Source organism: Mustela lutreola, chromosome 7, assembly GCF_030435805.1.
Source record: "Mustela lutreola isolate mMusLut2 chromosome 7, mMusLut2.pri, whole genome shotgun sequence".
Classification (NCBI taxonomy): Eukaryota; Metazoa; Chordata; class Mammalia; order Carnivora; family Mustelidae; genus Mustela; species Mustela lutreola.
Window position 1 is genome coordinate 81267447 of NC_081296.1, and position 19890 is coordinate 81287336.

Sequence of the window (19890 nt, forward strand, 5' to 3'; positions counted from 1 at the left end):
TCACCTCAGTTCTTTGGGTTTGGACCTCTCATCAGGTTCTGTAGATAAGGAAGCACAGAGTCCTCCTTCTTTTGTCTGGATGTGAAAAACAAACAGAAAGTGATCAGGAAGCTATTTAGGGCTGCAGTGCAGACTGCTCCCCCCACCCCATGCAAAGCTGCTCCTGCTCCTTGGGGGGGCACCCTTATCTCTGCTCCCAGCTGCTGAAAAACAATCCCTCATCAGAGGGGCAAGGGCGAATGGTAGACAAATGAGCTGTCACTTTGGGGGACTGGACTGCACAAGACTTGGAAAAGTCACAAAACAAACGCCAGGGTTTGTTCCACTCAGAGTGAGATCCGTGATATTGCGATTTACAATAAGAAATAGATATTTGACCCCCATTCCTGGAACAGCGTTCCGAAACCCTTGGAATTTCCTGTGAGGAAAGCGGAAATAGGTGTCTTCTGTTATGTTAATGAGATGACCTTCGGAAAGCGGGGAGATAACCTAAGGGAGGGGGCCGGTTGTCGGTTGTCGGGGTTGGTTGCCACTCCTGTAACTGGAGGGCTGAAACTTTCAGTTCCAGCCTGATCTCGGTGGGAAGGGACATGAGTTGGAGGTTGAATCCATCCCCAGGGGCTGATGATTTGGTCATTCAAGACTGTGTGACCAAGCCCCAAAAAACCCCAAAAGGATGACCTCTGGAGAGCTTCTGGGTTGGTGAACAGGAGGTGCTGGGACAGTGGGCTCTTATAGTGCAGGGAATCTCCGTGCCCTTTTCCACACACCGTGCTCCATGTGTCCCTTCCATCTGGCTGTTCTGGAGTTAAATCCTTTATAATAAACCAGGAGTTTGGGGCACCTGGGTGGCTCAGTGGGTTAAGCTTCTGCCTTCAGCTCAGATCATGATCTCAAGGTCCTGGGATTGAGTCCCAAATCGGGCTCTCTGCTCAGCGGGGAGCCTGCTTCTCCCTCTTTCTCTGTTTGCCTGCCTACTTGTGATCTCTCTCTCTGTCAAATAAACAAATAAAATCTTAAAAAAACCAAACAAACAGAAATCTAAAATGTTTCTTTCTTTCTTTTTTTTTTTTTTTTTAATAAACCAGGAATCTAGTAAATAAAACGTTTTTTCTGTGTTCTGTGAGATGCTCTAGCAAATTAATCAAACCCAAGGCAGGGTTCAGTGGAACCTCTAGTTGATAGCCTTCTTGGTCAGAAGCACTGATGACAATCTGAATTTGCAATTGGTGTCTTTAGCAGGATGTGTGAGTGTCACTCCTGTGAGACAGAGCCCTTCACCTGTGGGATCTGATACTGTCTCCAGGTAGATAGTGTCAGAATTGGGTTGAATTGTAGGACACTCTGCTATTGTCTGAGAATTTCTCGGTGGTGTGGTAAACTCCTCTTGCTACACAAGTTGGACTTGGGTCTGGAACTTTAGGATCCCACCCACCATGCTCCTGTGGAGGCCGAGAAAAATTAAGGCCATCCCACCTCAGGTTTAGCCTTAGCATAAGTACAGCCATCTTAGCTCCAGCAGCCATCTCAGACCCCTGTGCCCAAGGGCTGAACTTTCCCCTACTTTACTTTAGTAACAAGAACCCCCACCCTGTTTTGGTTCCAGAGACCCCCACCCTGCTTAGGAACAGGAAGCCCCACCCTGCTTTAGTAACAGGAACATAGAAATACCCCTGCCTTATCTAAGCTCGGGGTCCAAGTCCCTACTCCGCTGTGTTGGGTATACTTGGGCCCAAGCATAAGCTTGCGGAAAAAACCCTCATGTGATTGCATCGGTTTTGGCTCCTTGGGGGTCTCTTGGATGCAAAAACTCGGGTATAACATTTGGAGGCCACAGCGAGATCTGGGAGACTCCCAGGACCCCAATCTGGAGGGTCTTGCGCCGGCTGGTGAGTGCACTCTTTTTTATCTACTTGCTCGCTTACTTTGTGAGTTCCAATCTGCATTTTTACCTGTAGGAATTCCAGCTTGTATCTGGGTCGACATTGGCTCAAGTGGACGACATTGGCTCAAGTGGACGTGAGGCGGGCTGTCGGCTGGGGGTCTTGGGAGATGTCCCTTGCCCCTGCAGGGGGTTTGAGTCCCCCTAAGCAGTCACCAGGGGGTTCATGGTCCCCCAAGATAACCAGGGACTTTGAGTCCCCCTAGGCAGTCAGGCCTCTTGCTTCTGTTGTCTGCTGTGCTGTTTGTTAAGTTTATGGGGATTTTTTGGAAGAGATGTCCCTTGCCCCTTTGGAAGAGATGTCCCTTACCCCCGCCTGGAGGACAAGATCCTCATCTGTGAGGAGAGCCGGCTGCCATTGCGGTGGGATTCTCCCTTAACTTCCTTTCAGTTTTGTCTTTGCGCTGGATCTTTTGTCTGTGTGAGTGTGTTCTAGTTAATTGTCATTGGTGTCTTTGTCTTGTCTTTTTGTTGCCTGTTGTGTGGCTCATCTCTAGGGGACCGAGAAAATCCCCACTGGCGAGTGTCTCTTGGGGCCTGAGAATGGTAGTAAAACCCAGAAACTTGATGCCCTCTCTCTGTTCCTGTTCTTATATGAAGTTGTCTCTCTTGGGCACAGGATGGCCACCTAAGTCACCAGGACTGCTGCCAATCTTAAGACTCCCGTGTGAGGTTTCCTCCTGACTGATCTAATGTGATCCCCTCCACATCCCTGGTCTAGCCACTTCTGACTGAGGGACCTCCATTGGGAGCCGGCCGAAACCAGTACCCGATTGAATTAAAATGCAACCGGGGACCGTTTCCTAGGGAAGTTGGCTGTAAGGACCACATGTGTTGGAATGTCGCATAGACCATGATGGATTTCAGTCTTTACTGTTTCTTGTCAGTGTCTTCGACTAACTACTTAAAGCTATACCATCATTGCTCATACCTAGGCCTTCATTGCTCTATACCAGGACCCCAATCTAAGGGCCTTTTGCAGAATAAGTCTTCTAGTAAACCCAGGTTACTGAGCCATCTCTAGCAAAGGGGACTCTCTCTCTCTATGACTTTATCTCTCTATGTTCCTCCTAATAGATGTGGGGGATTCTCCCTCACTCATTTCCCATGTTAATTGCTATAACTGGAGCCAACTGGGGTTGATCTAACTCAAGAAAGAGACTTTAAAGGAATATTCCCAAGCAGCTGCAGAAACTCCTTTTGTTTCAGGGAAATTCCCTGTTTTCTCTGGCCCGACATGGACTGCCTAACCCCTTCCCCCTTGCTGGTGGGAAAGCATGGCATCTGCTCCTTTGTTGGAGTTGATGAGCTTTAAAACTGGGAATCCTTTCTCTGCCTCCTGGCAGCACTTTGTTTCTTCTGTCTCCCCCTTCTCTTTTCGTGTTTCTGCCCCAACGTGTGTGCAGCCTGCATGACTAGCCTCTAGATCATGCATCATGGCTCCTTCTCTCTTCACTGTCAAGAAGCAAGAAGAACACCCCCTGGACCTAACACACCCCCCACTCCAGATCCTCCCACCCGTGTCTCAGGTAAACATTGAAAGTGGAGGGGCACCTGGGTGGCTCAGTGGGTTAGGCTGCTGCCTTCGGCTCGGGTCATGATCTCAGGGTCCTGGGATCGAGTCCCACATCGGGCTCTCTGCTCAGCAGGGAGCCTGCTTCCCTCTCTCTCTTTCTCTCTCTGCCTGCCTCTCTGCCTACTTGTGATCTCTCTCTGTCGAATAAATAAATAAAATCTTAAAAAAAAAAAAAGTGGACTGGGCCCAGGTGGAACGTAAATCCGTATTTGAACTAAGTTAAGTTTGTTGGTTTAATTAAGATATACATGTCTTTTAAGTTATTAGCAGTAAATGTGAAACTTCAAAGTTTACTGAAAGTCAAATAAGCTCATGTTATTTGTTAACATCTGTTAGCAAAGAAATGACTAAACTGATGGTTAATTGTCTGTCTCAAAGTTTTAATGGGTAATTGTTGAGATAGCTTTCAAAGTCTTTGGTAACCTGAAAGTTTAAAGTTTTGCTTGGATGACAAATGGAATTAAATTTGTTGGACATTTAGGTCCTTTCCAAAGAGGATAAAATGTTAAGTCATTGATTACTGAATATAGGTTTGTGCTTTTGACTTCCTACAGCAAAGAAAATAAGAATATTTAAATCTGTTAGTAAGCATGGTTTGTGCTTAACTGATTCATAAATTGGCATCTAAAGAATTCTGTTATAATCATTCACAATTGATTAATAACTGGCTAGAGGTTAATAACTAAAGGTGTTTCTAAGAGTACAAAATTCTGCTAACTGTAAGACTGATGGAAATAAAGGAAGCAATTCTGTATGTAGGAAAGTAGAAGATATGTAAGAAAGATTTAAGGAATGGGAGTACATTTTGTTTAAAGTAAAAGAAGGTAATTTTGTCCTAAATGAGATGGTTGTTTGGAAGGAAATGACTTGGGACAAAACCTGAATGCAAAGAAAGTTGTAGGTTTGAGAAGGGAAATCTTTGGAATGGAATTTAGAATGGTCAGGACGGACTAAGACTGAAATGAATGGGTTTTAAAGGTACATTGGTATAAGACTGAAATTCTCTTGCTGTTTATTTTTTTTTTAAGATTATTTATTTATTTATTTGACAGACAGAGATCACAAGTAGGCAGAGAGGCAGGCAGAGAGAGAGAGAGGGAAGCAGGCCCCCTGCGGAGCAGAGAGCCCAATGCGGGGCTCCATCCCAGATCCCTGGGATCATGACCTGAGCCAGCCGAAGGCAGTGGCTTAAGCCACTGAGCCACCCAGGCGCCCCTCTCTTGCTGTTTAAAAAGACAAAGTTTTCTTAGATTAATTGATCTGCTGTTAAGAAAATGTAAATGGTTTTCTCTTTGCCTACCCAGAAAAACCAGTTTCTATGTTTTGTTTTATCAGATCTTTAACATCCCTAATCCTATCTAAGCAGGTGCTTTAAAAGGTTTTAACAAACTTCCCCAAGATTTAAATCTAGAACTAAGTCTTGATTCTCTTGTAAAAGTTTTATCTTCAAGGAGATTCATAAAAAGAATTTCAGGACAGACCAGGTATTCAATATCTTTAAGATCAGAACTGAAATGGGTAAGAATTTCCAGAAGTAAAGGCTACATTCAGACTAAACCAGAATTAGCAACATGAGACTAGATAAACTGAAGGAAATTGTAACGTCATGTCTCTTAATGTTTTGTCTTATTTTAAACATGACTGGTTCTGTAATGTTTGCTCTTCCAGACTAGGGAAACTTTTCTTAAGTTATCTGTAACTTACAGAGCTGTAAAAGTATTCATTTATAAATGAATCAAGGCATTCAACTTTTCTCTATCTGAACCCTCTGAAACCAAAAGGTCTCAGCAAGTATTCTTTCTTCCATGGCAATCAGTCATTTGCATAAATTCAATAAGAATCTGTTCTCCTTGTAACAGGACACCATTGGAAACACTGGTTATTTTACCAAGGCTTTGACTGGAATGTCATATTTGAAAAGACTCAGATATGATCGGACAGCTTTAAGGAACTAAGGTTGACTTTATAAAACCTGGAGCCATAAAGCCCTTTGGAACTGTTGGCCTGATACTTTGCTTACAGAGTTCCCAGCAGCCTCCCCAGTCACTGCAGGTATCACAGTCTGTCTAGCCCACGCAGAGATCCTAACTGCCCACACTGAGACAGAGACGGAGCTGGAACCACAGCCTTATCAACCCGGGGACTTGGTTTGGATGCGCTGCTGCCAAGTGGAAAACTTGGAGCCTCTCTGGAAGGGACCCTACATCATGATCCTGACCACTCCCACCACTCTCAAGGTCGACAGGATTACTCCCTGGATCCACTACACTCACGTCCGGCCAGCTGACCCACAAGCCGTTCTCAAGGACTTTGTTCCAGAATGAAAGAGCCAGCCAGACAAGGACAATCCCTAAAGCTGAGACTGCACCGCTCTCACGTACCCCACTAATGTTACTTATACTATTCCCTCTTTTTACACCAGTGCGGGGAGTAAAAAGTAACCCTCATTATCCTCCTTCTCCTTACCTTCGAGTCCTACATAGTCAATAGATTAGTATCTTTTGTCAAAGACAGAGACAGTACAGTTCAGCTCAGACAGTACTCAGGCAGTAATACCAACCACTGAACCTTATTGCTGAGACCAGCCTAGACCCATGATTGGGTCCTTCCTTAGGTTCCTCTGAGAGGGGGTAATGTGGAGGCCGAGAAAAATTAAGACCATCCCACCTCAGGTTTAGCCTTAGCATAAGTACAGCCATCTTAGCTCCAGCAGCCATCTCAGACCCCTGTGCCCAAGGGCTGAACTTTCCCCTACTTTACTTTAGTAACAAGAACCCCCACCCTGCTTTAGTAACAGGAACCCATAAATACCCCTGCCTTAATTAAGCTCGGGGTTTAAGTCCCTACTCCGCTGTGTCGGATATACTTGTGCCCAAGCTTAAGCTTGTCAAATAAACCCTTGTGTGATTGCATCAGTGTTGGCTCCTTGGTGGTCTCTTGGATGCAAAAACTCGGATATAACATTCCCTGCTACTCTCGGCCCTTGGGGTTGATGTTTTGGGAGCCCTTTCTGGAGCCTAGGATCCTTTAGCAGTCCAAGCAGATCAAAGGCCCTTTTTAACTTGTCTTTCCTTAGCAAAGGTGAGAGAATGATGATTTCACAAAGAACCATGCTGCCCCTAGGGCCATCTGCCCCTGCAAAATGGAATCCCTGCTCATTTGTCATCTATTTCCTCACAGCAAATGTGGGCATGATGTCCTGTGGGCAGTTTGTAAATTGCCCATCAGGCATCCTCAAGGCAGGGGAGGCTGAAAAGGGTAATCTTTTTTTTTTTTTTTTTTTTAACTGTACCTTAGTGAGATGGGACTAAAACGATTTTGAACAGCCATCAATGATCTGCACACATATGACAATCAGAATGTACTTTCTATCTATATGGAGTCCTCCTCTCTTTGCTCACTGTGTCTAGTTAATGCTGAAGATCTAATTTTGATAATCTCCCAGGCCCTCTCATCACAGGATCTCATCCCTCTCATCCCTGCTGGGGATGAGGTGGAGGGCAGGTCACTGTTTCAAATTGATTTTCCAGCTGGAGTATGTATGTAAGTAAGTAGGTAGATAGGTAGGAACAAAGGGAATTGAATGCAGCCTGATGGTCAAAGGTCCAGGCTCTGAGGTCAGACTAGGTGGGATTGAATTGTGGCTTTGCAAGTTACTAGCTGTTTGACATTTCCTCTCTGAGCTTCAGTTAATTATAGTCCTTACTGGATTGGATTGTTGTGGGGCTGATGTGAAAGAAGGCATGGAAGAACGTGGGGCATTTCCAGGCACAAATTATGTGCTTCATTAGTGATAGGCACTCATGCAATAAACATTGTTGTGTTTTCAACCTGATGAACACTTCTAGTTCACAGAGTTATCTGTAGACCAGAGACCAGTGATTGAACTACTGCTCAGTGAAATAGCTCTTCCTTCTTCTGGTAAATTCCCAGCCCCACCCTTTCCGCCCAGGGCCCCTTCAGTGACTCACATCTCTTGTATTCTCTCCTCTCCTCTCTCTCCCAGACAAATGTCCTGAGGGAGGGATTAAGGAAGTCACTTGTGTCCCTTCCTGGAGTCTTGGGGAGAGAGGACTTTAATCCCGGGTTTCTAGCTTCTCAGCTAAAAGGTACTTACTTGAGTTGTGTGCCTGGTGTGGAGGTACTCCATGTCGTTGACTGCAGCATGGGCTTTGGGCCTGAGGCAGCTACTTTTGGGGCCCCACACCACACGTCCTCTGGCCACCTTTGATTTGAGCTGAGGTTGTGTGGACGGTCCCATGACCCTGCCAGTGCCTCAGGCAGCAGGCCTGTCTCTGCCTCAGTTAACAGAAGTGTGGTGAGACATGAGGAGCTAATACTGAGGGCCACACTCATGCCATGGAGGACACGGGCCAATGCCCCAGCCTCCTGTCCTTCAAGGGTCCATTCTGAAGTGCGTTCTACAATTCCGCAGAGGGTCTCTGACTGCTGAGCTCCATATTAGTGGCTAGTTCAAGATGCACCTGTCAGTTGGCCTTTTCTCTTTTCCTGACTCACATTTTTCTGCACCCCCCCCCCAACGCCGCCCCCTGTCCCTGGGACCACCCTCCAGGAAGTCTGGAGTTCTGGTCTCAGGCACTGTTTTCAGGGGAACACAATCCAAGCCCTTTGCCCTGTTTCCTCCTCATTGTTTCTCCTCTGATTGTCTTTGTGACTAGGATCCCTCCCTGTCTGGAAGGAGAGGGGAGAGGAAGGGAACAGAAAGGAGTCTAACTGCCTCAGAGATGGGACCTAATTGTATTCTGGAGTCTAGGATGTGCTAGGGATTTTCTGTTATTGCCCTCAAATTTTAGCAACAAACCTGTGAGGCATATTACTATTAACCCCATCTTATGGATGAGGAAGCTATTTGGAGGCTGTGAGAATTTAAGTAACCAGCTCAAGGTCATACAACGGCATTATGGCAGAGCGGGTTTTAAACTCAGATCTTTGCTCTTTTAGCTACTTGCCTTTATGAGTGAGGTCCTTTGATAGAATCTGGAAGCAGGTCTTTGAATCACGTGAGACTATTGGGTTTTTTAAGATATTTTAACAGCTTTATCGATGTAGAATTGGTATTCAATAAAGTGCATGTACAACGTGATGAATTTTGACATATGTTTATGCCCATAAAACCATCACCATGATTACGATGGGGAATGTATTTATCATACCACAAAGCTTCCTTTTCTTTTTTTTTCTTTTTTTAAGATTTTATTTATTTATTTGACAGAGATCACAAGTAGGCAGAGAGATCGACAGAGGAAGGGAAGCAGGCTCCCTGCTGAGCAGAGAGCCTGATGTGGGGCTCGATTCCAGGACCCCAAGACCATGACCCAAGCCGAAGGCAGAGGCCCAACCCACTGAGCCACCCAGGCGCCCCCACCTTTTCTCTTTTAAAGATTTTATTCATTTTAGAGAGAGGGAGAGAGCATGATGGGGATGGGCAGAGGCAGAGAGAAACTCAACCAGACTCTGCACTAATCCCAGAGCCTGATGTGGGGCACGATCTCACAACCCAGAGATCACAACCTGAGCTGAAATCAAGAGTTGGATGCTTGGCCAACCACACCACCCAGGTGCCCCAGAGCATTTTCTATTTTATATAAATGAATCACATAATTTGTACTCTTTTTTTGTCTGGCCTGTCACTCAATGTGCTTATTTTGAGATCCACCCATATTATTGGGTCTACCAATGATTCATTCTTTTTTATTGTTTTGTAGTATTCCATTATACCACAATTTCTTTATATGTTTACCTGTTCCTGGACAGAATTTCTGGCTATGACAAATAAAGCCCCTATGAATATTCATATACAAGCCTTTGTATGGGCATATACTTTCACTTCTCTTGGGTTAATAACAAAGAGAACCCAGCGTAATCAAGGTCAGGCCAACAGAAGGGAAACCAGTGAGAGAAACAGGTCAGCAAGGCAGGAGCACAATCAGGAGACAATCATCAGAGTCAACCGCTACTGAGAAGGCATCTAAGTTTGAGGTTCCCCAAAGAGGAACCTCAGCATAGTTTTAGGTGCAAGGAAGACTTTTGGGGAGAGATTGCAGGAAGCAGGAGAAGGAGGGAAGGAGGAAATGGAAGGAGGGAAAGCCAACAGAAGGGTGTTTTATCGAGATTGCAGTGCTCTGCAAGAGAAGCTCTCTTCCAGCAGAACTTCCAAATTTAGAGACTGCCTCCCAAGATTGTCCACAGGAAAGATGGGAGGCTGGACTATTCTTTCCCCAGGTCTGTATACCTTGCTCAAGGATCGCTCCTGGGGCACTAGAATGGGCAAAGAGACGGGTAGGGAGCAAGCTCCCATTGTGTGGAAAAATGACCCGTGATGGTTAATTTTATGGAGGGTATTTTTGGAGGGTATTTTTGGATGAGATTAACATTTAAATCAGTGAACTTCCGGGTAAGGCAGCCTTCATTAATAGGGGTAGAGGTCATCTAATCAGTTGAAAGAATTATCCAGCGGAAGACGTTCAGACTCCACCTGTACCATCAGTGCTCTTGGATCTCCCGTCTGCCTGCCTTTGGCCTGGAATTAGGATCTCAGCTCTCCCCGATTTTAAGCCTGCAGGCTCACCCTGCAGATTTTGGACTTGGCAGCCTCCATATTTGTGTGAACAACTTCTTTGTAATACATCTCCAAAATATATGTTTGGGGACATCTGGGTGGCTCAGTCGTTAAGCATATGCCTTGGACTCAGGTCATTATGGGGTCCTGAGATCGAGCCCTGCATCAGGCTCCCTGCTCATCAAGAAGCCTGCTTCTCCCTCTCCCACTCCCCCTGCTTGTGTTCCTTCTCTCGCTGGATTTTTCTCTGTCAAATAAGTTTAAAAAATAATAATAATAAATAAAATACACACACACACACACACACACACACACCATATTGGCTCTGTTTCTCTAGAGAACCCTGACTCATACAGCTGTAAAGCAGAATGTAGGTCAAGGAGCAGACTTGGGGATCCTAGCCATGCAAGGTGAGTGTGGCCTCATGCACAGGGCACATGGGGCACCACAACTGTGGCTGAACCCAGAGATGGGATGAGCACACCACAGGCATCTGCTAGAATGATGAACAAGGTGAAGACAGCCTGTGGGGTTTGCCAGCAAAGAGGACTTTGGTGACCTTTGTGAGGGAAAGTTTTATGTCTTACTTTGAGTGAGTGAAGTGTGTAGGATCTGAAGAAGTAGAAGCAGAGAGCAGAGATTACTCTTGAGAGTTTGGTAGTAAAGGAAGGAAAAGAGGAACAGATGTTAAATGAAGCAAGAAGAAGGATCAAGGGATTCTTTTTTTAAAGGGGATGACTTGGGGCAGTGGAGAGGAAGGGGGAGTGGCAGTGTAGAAGGAAGAGTCACAGGCCTAAGGGAGGGAGTAAAGACCCTGAATAGTGGCTAAGGGTGGGTTTCAGGGGCATCTGTAGAAGGAATAGGCTTGCACGAAAATAAGGATATAATTTTATAAAAATTAAAAAAAAAAGGTGGGGGGAATAGGTGAAGATACTACATTGTGCTAAAGAGATAGGAAGGAAAGTAGTTTCCATCTGCTCAGACAAGTAGGGAGGAGACATCTAGTGTAGAGTAGTGGGAAGAACACAGATCTGGAGTCAGACTGGTAGACCTGGGTGGGGATTTAAGCCCCACCATTTCAGAGTTGTATGTCTTTGGGAAAACTCCTTAATCTGTGTCAGTGTTCTTATGTATTAAATGGGGAAACTAGTATTTGCGTAAGGTCAACAGGTGGATAGAAGTATATGATGCATATATTACTGTACCTGGTGTATAATGGGCTGTCAAGGATAATTATTATTAAATAAAGCAATTTCCTGAATGGGAAAAATTAAGTGGGACTTGGGCATGGATCAACTCCTATGAAAAGTGGGAAATAAAGACAATTGGATTTTTTCAATTCTAGGTTTTACATTTGGTTAATAGATTTTATTTCTTAGCTGAAAATTTTGCATCTTGTGATTTGTTTTCTCAAACTTGCTGATTGTAGTTATTTCAAAATCCATGTCTTATAATTCTAATAATTGGTTCGGCTGTGGGTCTGTTTCTATGGAGTATTTTTTTTTTTCCTGCTTGGTTTTCAGCCATTTAATGATTTCTTCTGATATGCCTGGTAATTTTTGATTGAATGACAGATATTTTGTATGAAAAATCATAGAGATAGTTGTGTCTCTGGATAATACTAGGTTTCTTCAGAGATAATTCTTCTATTTCTGGTAGGCAATTAGAATAGAAGAATATCACTTTCCTCCAGTATGGGGTCAAGCTGATTTGAAGCTGCATTTCAGTCTTAGTCTGGGCTCTCCTCTTTCTGAATTGTCTTTTGTGCCAATTGTCAATTAACTCTCTGCTCTGAACCCACCCTCTGCTTCCTGCTTTGCAATATTGGAGCTGGATCCTCTATTTCTCTTTTGCCAGCTGGCACAAGGTAAAGCATTGTCAGTAGAGGGTGCTGGAGGAACACTGGAGGAGGAGGAGTTCTCTTCCTAGTTCTGGTGTTCTTTGGCCAGGCTCCAGTGGCATGTACAACTTGTTCAGTGCTGACTCCTACAGAACAAGGCAATCAGCAGTGCCCGAGGACCAACAGCTTCACCTAGCACCTTCTTGGGTGGCTTCCCAGTGAATTGCAGCGGATGAAGCACCTTCCCCTAAATAACTGGACCGGTTTGCAGTGAGTTCTGAGGGGCAGCATCTCGGCATCTCAGTGATGCCTCTGCCCCCCTAGTGAGTCACAGTTCTCTTAAGTTCTCTAGGTTAGGTCTGGATGTCAGCCCTGGGAGTTTGGGCAGGGTTGGTGGTCTTCCCAGACATTTTATTCCAGCTTTAGAGGTAGTGGCTCTTTCTTGTATCTGTTACCCCTGTCTTTAGAATTTCTTTTCTTCTTACTAGCCAACCTCTCAGTACTCTAATACCCTATTAGAGTTGAAATTTTATATTAAATTTCCCTGGTTCAAATTCTTGTGTGATTTATAGAACCCTACTCATAGGGTATAAGTTCTCCAGGGGCCCTAACTGAAATCCTGGGGTGTTAACCAGGGTCCTCCTTCTTGACAGGTCTTGAACTCCAGTTTTTGTTTTCTCAGTACCGTAAGACTGCTGAAATTTTTTCCTCAGACTCTTACCTAATATTTGAGGACTGTTATTTTTTATTTATTTATCTGACAGAGAGTAAGAGATCATAAGTAGGCAGAGCAGCAGGCAGAGATAGAGGGGGAAGCAGGCTCCCCACTGAGCTGGATCCCAGGACCTTGAGATCATGACCTGAGCCAAAGGTGAAGGCTTAACACACTGAGCCACTCAGGCACCCTTAGGGACCTTATTCTGTCCACCACATCTTGTTTCTCATGAACCATCTATTCCGGTATTGAATAAACAATACCTTGTATTAGTCACAAGACAATTGGCTGTACCATATACAATATGAATACCATCTGAATCAAGCTTCTTTGCAGCATGGCAAACATTGAGAGAGAGAGAGAAAGAGCACGGGAGAACGCACAAGTCACTAAGTATTTGACTTAGGTCAAAGTACAAAGAGCACTTAACCTCAATATGTTCTCTCCGTGATGGTGAATTAAATGATTGCTCAATAAGCCTTCCCACTAATCTATAGGTAGGACTGTATGCAGAGAATATGCAGGACATATGGACTTGGGTATGGAGTAAAGATTGAGCAAAAGGAAATGAGACTCCTTCCATATTCTAGCAAAGCAAGCTAGATGAGATTCTAAGGGACCAGGTAGCAGTTCCTATAGAATAAGTTAAAAATGGTGAGGGATGTGGGATTTTAGGGTTTGATTTTTCTTCCAATAGTATTGGATAGCTAAAGTTAGAAGAATAAAAATCTTAGAACACAGAATATCAATCTGCAAGTGCAGAAGAAAATATGGCACAGTTGCGAGCATCTTTCTCTGTAGATGTCAGATAGAAACTAAATGCTGAAACTGATCTCGCACGTTGTTGAATTGCAGATAAATTTGCAACCCAATCAAGACTCTGCAGTGATTGGGGTGTCAGTCAGTCGAGGGTCCAAATCTTGATCTCTGCTCAGATTTTGATCTCACGGTTGTGAGTTGGAGCCCCACGTTGGGTGTAGAGATTACTTAAAAATAAAAAAATTAGGGGCGTCTGCATGGCTCAGTTGGTTGAGCAACTGCCTCTGGCTCAGGTCATGATCCTGGAGTCCCAGGGGTTGCGTCCCACATTGGGACTCTGCTCAATAGGGAGTCGGCTTCTCCCGCTGAACTCTCTCCTCTCATGCATTCTCTCTCTCTCTCTTCCTAATAAATAAATAAGATCTTCAGAAAAAAAAATTTAAAACCCCCACAAATATGGACACAAGAAAAGAACTAGTTATTTTGGGAAAACCCAGTCCCATAGTCTTCTTCGAAATGTTTTTTCATTGTGTCCCTCTTGCAGAAGGGGGTGTGCTTTACCATTTTGTACCCCATATCTCACTTCCTTTCCTGTGATCAGGATGACCCAGAGGGTGAGAAATAACAATAACAAATAACAATAACAATAACAAAATAACAATAACATGTCAAAGTAAATGAAAAGAATACTCAGAAGGAGCTGCAGGAAATTTCTAAGGGGAATTCTATGTGATCATGAAATTTAATGTGTGTTATCATGAATTTATTAAAAATGGCAGAACATAATTTTATTAAAAATCCTTTTATGGTAACAAGAGTTTTGCATTTATTTACTTATTTATTTAGTCTCCAAGACTTGATTGATTGATTGATTTTTGTGAGTAAAGCGAAAGAAGTTTATTAAGTGAGGATATAGAAAAAGCTCTCGAGAGTGAGGTGGTTTTGTTTTGTTTTTTTTTTAAAGATTTTATTTATTTATTCAACAGAGAGATAGAGAGCACAAGTAGGCACAGCAGCAGAGGCAGAGGGAGAAGCATGCTCTGCTGAGCAGGGAGCCCAATGAGTGGCTCGATCCCAGGACCCTGAGATCATGACTCCAGCCACTGAAGGCAGCTGTTTAACCCACTGAGCCACCCAGGCACCCCAGCATATACCATTTGAAATGTCTCTATGGTTTTGCCTTTTGCATGATAATTCAGGAGAAGTGTAGGTCTTGCTGAGACCTGAGAGAATAGTGTCCCTGGTTACAGAGCGAGGACTCTTGCTTTAGACAACATCATGGACTGAATCCCTAAAATAGGAGAGCCATAAATCTCATAAAACTGTTTCTTCTTGGGCGCCTGGGTGGCTCAGTGGGTTAAGCCACTGCCTTAGGCTCAGGTCATGATCTCAGAGTCTCGGGATCGAGTCCCACATCGGGCTCTCTGCTCAGCAGGGAGCCTGCTTCCCCCCACCTCTCTCTCTGCCTGCCTCTCTGCCTGCTTGTGATTTCTTTCTCTGTCAAATAAATAAATTAAATTAAATTAAATTAAAAAACAACAAAAAACTGTTTTTTCTTGGCTATAAAATAAACTTGATTTGTTCTGTATAATATGTAATGAGGATAATTATGTAGTAAGTCAAGAAAATACCTTGTATTAGAGGAAAGAGACTATATATGTAATTGGAATTTATGGATAATCCCCAAATCCCCTTTCTCTAGTTTGCAGAGGCTGCTAATTGGCTCCCAGAGTCTTTCTCCCCATTTTCCTTAATAATAGAACATGACATTTTTAGCTAGATGTATGCCCACTTGGAATAAACACATTTCCCAGCCTCCCTTACAGCTATGTGTGGTCATATGACTAAATTCTGGCCAAATGGAGGTAAATAAAAATGGTGCGGGGGAAGGAGAGGGTGTGTATTCCTCTGCGCTTCTTTGTTCTTCTTGGTTTAGATATGGTCATGATGGCTGGACCTTGAGCTGGATCCTTTATGTGTCTTCCATGAAGTGGAATGCTAGGAAAGGTGGAACAGCAAAGTAGAAGGAGCTTGGAAGCCAGAGAGTTGTGGAGCTGTCATATATGTAGTGCTTTTATATGAGTTCCTACATGTAGAGCTTTTACATGAGAGAAAAATAAAACTTCTGTCTTGCTTAAGCTGCTAATAGGTTTTTATATATACATAGGAAACCTAATTCTAATGGATGCAACTAGTTATTTAAATATCATCTCTTACTGACTCTTTAATTGGTCAACTATCTTCTATGAATCTCTGCATCCCAGAGCCTAGCACATTAACAGATGTTGATAAAGGCTCCCATCTATCTGCTCCACAATGCCTGGTGGGGGACTTGAAGGCTGGAAGCTAGAATCATCACTTGCATAGCAGTTGATCTTGATGGTTGGCTGAGACTATAGCGAGGACAATTGGCTGTACCACATACATGTGACTTCTCCATCTGAATCGAGCTTCTTTGCAACATGGCAGGCATTGAGAGAGAGAGAGAGAAAGTACAAGCAAGCCTTCAAGTTCCAGACATATCCTTTTTATGACCTAGTCTTGAAAGTTATTGTCTGCCATTGGTCAAGGCAGTTACAAGCTCCTGGTCAGAATCAAGGGGGAGAATATAGACCTCTCATCTCTGGGTGGAAGGTCTAGGAGTTACACTGCAAGAAGGGCGTGTTGAATGGGAAAAACACATACATCTCCGGAAAATAAAGTCTGTCACATTCTGCCTGTTGGCCATAGCAATTCACATCCCTCTCATAGTCATCCCTCCCCTTAAAATCTTAAAGTCTAATCCATCATGGCACCAAGCTCAGATGGAGAGGCCCAGACCTCATCACCTAGCTCCTGGACCTCAAGCTTGAGAAAAAATTGTAACAAATCACCCCAAAACTTAGTAGCTCCTTCCAGGTATATATTATCTAATTGGGAGATAAGATGTAAACATGTGAAAAGTTATATACTAATAGAAGGATTTAATAATAACCAATGCAACAGTTTTTTTCTAACTATTTATATATCTGTTGCTTTGTGTAAAGAAAAATTTCAAAATTAAAATTAATAGCCTTAAAAAGGAATGATGACATACTGATACCTACAGCATGGGCGAGCCTTGAAAACATTATGATAAGTGTAAGAAGACAGGCACAAAAGTTGTATGTCTATATGAAATGTCCAGGGACATCTGGGTGGCTCAGTTAAGCATCCGACTTCAGTTCAGGTCATGATCCTAGGGTCCTGGGGTCAAGGCCTGCATCAGGCTCCTAGCTCAGTGGAGGAATCTTCTTCTCCCTCTGCTTATGGTCACTTTCTCTCTCTCTGACAAATAAATAAATAAAATCTTAAAAAATAAATGTCCAGAATAGGCAAATCTATGGATACAGAAAGTTGATTAGTGGTTTCCAGCAGTTAAGGAACAGGAGAATGGAGAATGATTACTAATCACCCTTTTTGGGGTGATGAAAATATCCTGAATTAGATATATATAGTGAGGGTTGTTCAACATTGTGAATATACTAAAATCTACTGAGTTGTATGCCTTCAAAGGATGAGTTTTATAGTATATGGGTTATATCTTGAAAACATTTTAAATTATTACTAAAATTTTTTTAAGATTTTATTTTTATTTATTTGAGAGATAGAAAGCGCACGCAGTAGGGGGGAGAAGTAGAGGAAAAGGAGGCTCCCTTCCAGGCCTCCCATCCACAGGCTCCCTACGGAGCAAGGAGCCATCATGACCTAAGCTTGAGGCAGAGGCTTAACCAACTGATCCACACAGGCTCCCCAACAAAGTAAACTATTAAAAAGTTTACTTTGGGGGTGCCTGGGTGGCTCAGTCGTTAAGCATCTGCCTTCAGCTCAGGTCGTGATCCCGGGTTCCTGGGTTGGAGCCCTGTATCCCATTGCATTGGACTTCCTGCTCAGCAGGAAGCCTGCTTCTCTCTCTCCCGCTCCTCCTGCTTGTGTTCTCCCTCTTGGCATCTCTCTCTCTGTCAAATAAATAAATATATTTTTTAAAAGTTTCCTTTGATCAACCATTGAGTGAGATAGATGAATAAATCTGGCTCTATTGTCTATATGGGAAGGTCAGTTTTTACAAAATCATTGACAAATTTACAAAAATTAAGATCTGGAAAATAAATTGTAATGTTATAATATATTCCTATGACAAACCAATATGAAAATATGTTTCTCCTTTTTATTTATAAAATATACATATATAATTACAATTAACCCATTCTTTTTTTCCTTTCTTGTACTGTAACACACATATATGTATATGTACATACATATGTGTGTGTGATATATATGCATGTGTGTTAGATATATACATATATATGCATTACTGACATATAGTACTGACATTACTATGAACAAATTAGGTAAATGAAAGAAAATTTGTACTCTCTATATTCTTTTCTGGTCATGATTATGTTTCAGATTATGACTAATCTGAAAATAATTTTTTAAACGATTTTATTTATTTATTTGACAGATCACAAGTAGGCAGAGAGGCAGGCAGGGTGGGGGCGGGGGAAGCAGGCTCCCCGCTGAGCAGGGAGCCTGATGCAGGACTCAGTCCCAGGACCCTGGGACCAGGACCCAAGCCGAAGCAGAGGCTCAACCCACTGAGACACCCAGGCACCCCTGAAAATAATTTTTTGTTACAGAAGAGATGGGCTTTAAAAATGATATATAAACTTCAGTTGTCAAATGTGTGAGGTTGACATTAGATGCTGTTATTGTGAGTCTAAGTCAAAAAAAGAATCAGGGTCTAAATTGGGATGGCAATGAAGGGAATAGAAAGGAAGTAGATAGATACTGCATGAATAAAACTGATACTTTTCTACAGTTACAGGGGCAAAGAGGCAGATGTCAAGTAAGAAATAGATTTCCAGCTTGGTAATAACTGGCAATTCTTGGGGGCTTGGTTTGTAAGTATAGGTACCCCATGCCTAGAACTGCTTCAGAACATAGAGGTGCTTCAGTACATATTTTTTGTCTGAATGAATGAATGATCTTGTACAGGACACATCCTATTCGCCTCATGCACTCTTCATCCATCTTTTTACTCTAGCTGTTACCTTGGCAACCAACTGCTTGCAGGTGTCACCTGACAGTATCTGCTCCCAACTACAGCTCCTATCTTTGCCTTTCCCCAGGGACTCCTTTGCTGCAGCCTTTTGCGGCATCTACCATTCCTGACACTTGTGTAAATCTTGAAGAGTGAGGGAATTAACACTCAAGGGGCACCTTTTGGCCACTGGGGGTTAAGAGTGAGTGGATAAATATACCTGTCTCTTTATATAAATATTTAAAAAAATTTTTAAAAATCATTTATTTGAGAGAGTGAGAGAGAAAGGAGGAGCAGGGGGAGGGGCAGAGGGAGAGGGGAAAGCAGACTCCCCGAGGAGCAGGGAGCCTGATGCCTGTGACAGCAATGAGAAGACAAGATGATGACAATGACAATGTGGGGCTCAATCAGGGGACCCCAGGATCATGACCTGAGGTGAAGCCAGATACTTAACTGACTGAGCCACCCAGGCGCCCCTCCTATGTATCTTTTTTTTTTTTTTTTAAGATTATTTATTTATTTATTTGACAGAGAGAGATCACAAGTAGGCAGAGAGGCAGGCAGAGAGAGGAGAGGAGGAAGCAGGCTCCCTGCTGAGCAGAGAGCTCGATGCGGGACTCGATCCCAGGACCCTGAGATCATGACCTGAGCCAAAGGCAGCGGCTTAACCCACTGAGCCACCCAGGCGCCCCCCTCCTATGTATCTTGAATCACAGTCTATATGGTTCTACAGAAGGTTCCAGCTGGACAATGTTCCAGTTTTCCAGACAGCAACCAACTCAGTATCACATCCTTGGGCCTGCCTTCCTAGCTTCCCTCTTCCTATGCCCCACCAGGCTTGTCTCTGGGGATTGTTTTCCACAATAAACTGCCCACATGTCACTCTTGTCTCAGGCTTACCTTTCTGGGGGTGCCCAGGCCAAGACTGATTCCTATGTAAAATGTGGCATGGAGGAGTTAGCACTGGTAAAAGACCCACAGACCTAGCTGTTCACTAAACTCCCTTGAAGAGATGGACACTTTTATTACCATTTTGAGATGCACGTGTACTGACAAGAAAAGATATCCAAGCCATTTGTTAACGGAAAAAAACAAAATAAAAAATAGGTCAAGAAAAAATGCTTGTAGCAAGGGTCTCATGTTCCTGAAAAGAGCAAGTGTGTGTACATATATGCTAATAAATGTATACAAAATATTGGACTACCACGGTTTGCTATATAGTTTTATATGGCTTGAATAGTTTACAAGGAGAATGTATCTGTGTAATTATATAAAAAAAGAAAAACCCAATATTGTCCATCTCCAAGGCCATTGAATCAAGCCAGTGGAAGTGCAGAGCCAAAAGTAAAGCGCTCCACCAGCACAAGATGACACAGCCGAGCTGTGATCAGGTTTGCCCGCTAGGGGGCAGCGGAG

General features: G+C 43.4%; 1 long non-coding RNA gene across 1 annotated transcript; it reads left to right on the forward strand.

Annotated features, from left to right (window-relative positions):
- Window positions 1-517: 517 nt before the first annotated feature.
- LOC131836412 (uncharacterized) lies at window positions 518-8622 on the forward strand. The gene is made up of 3 exons (XR_009355597.1): window positions 518-698; window positions 3349-3471; window positions 5378-8622. It is a non-coding gene; the product is annotated as an uncharacterized LOC131836412 (long non-coding RNA).
- Window positions 8623-19890: the final 11268 nt, after the last annotated feature.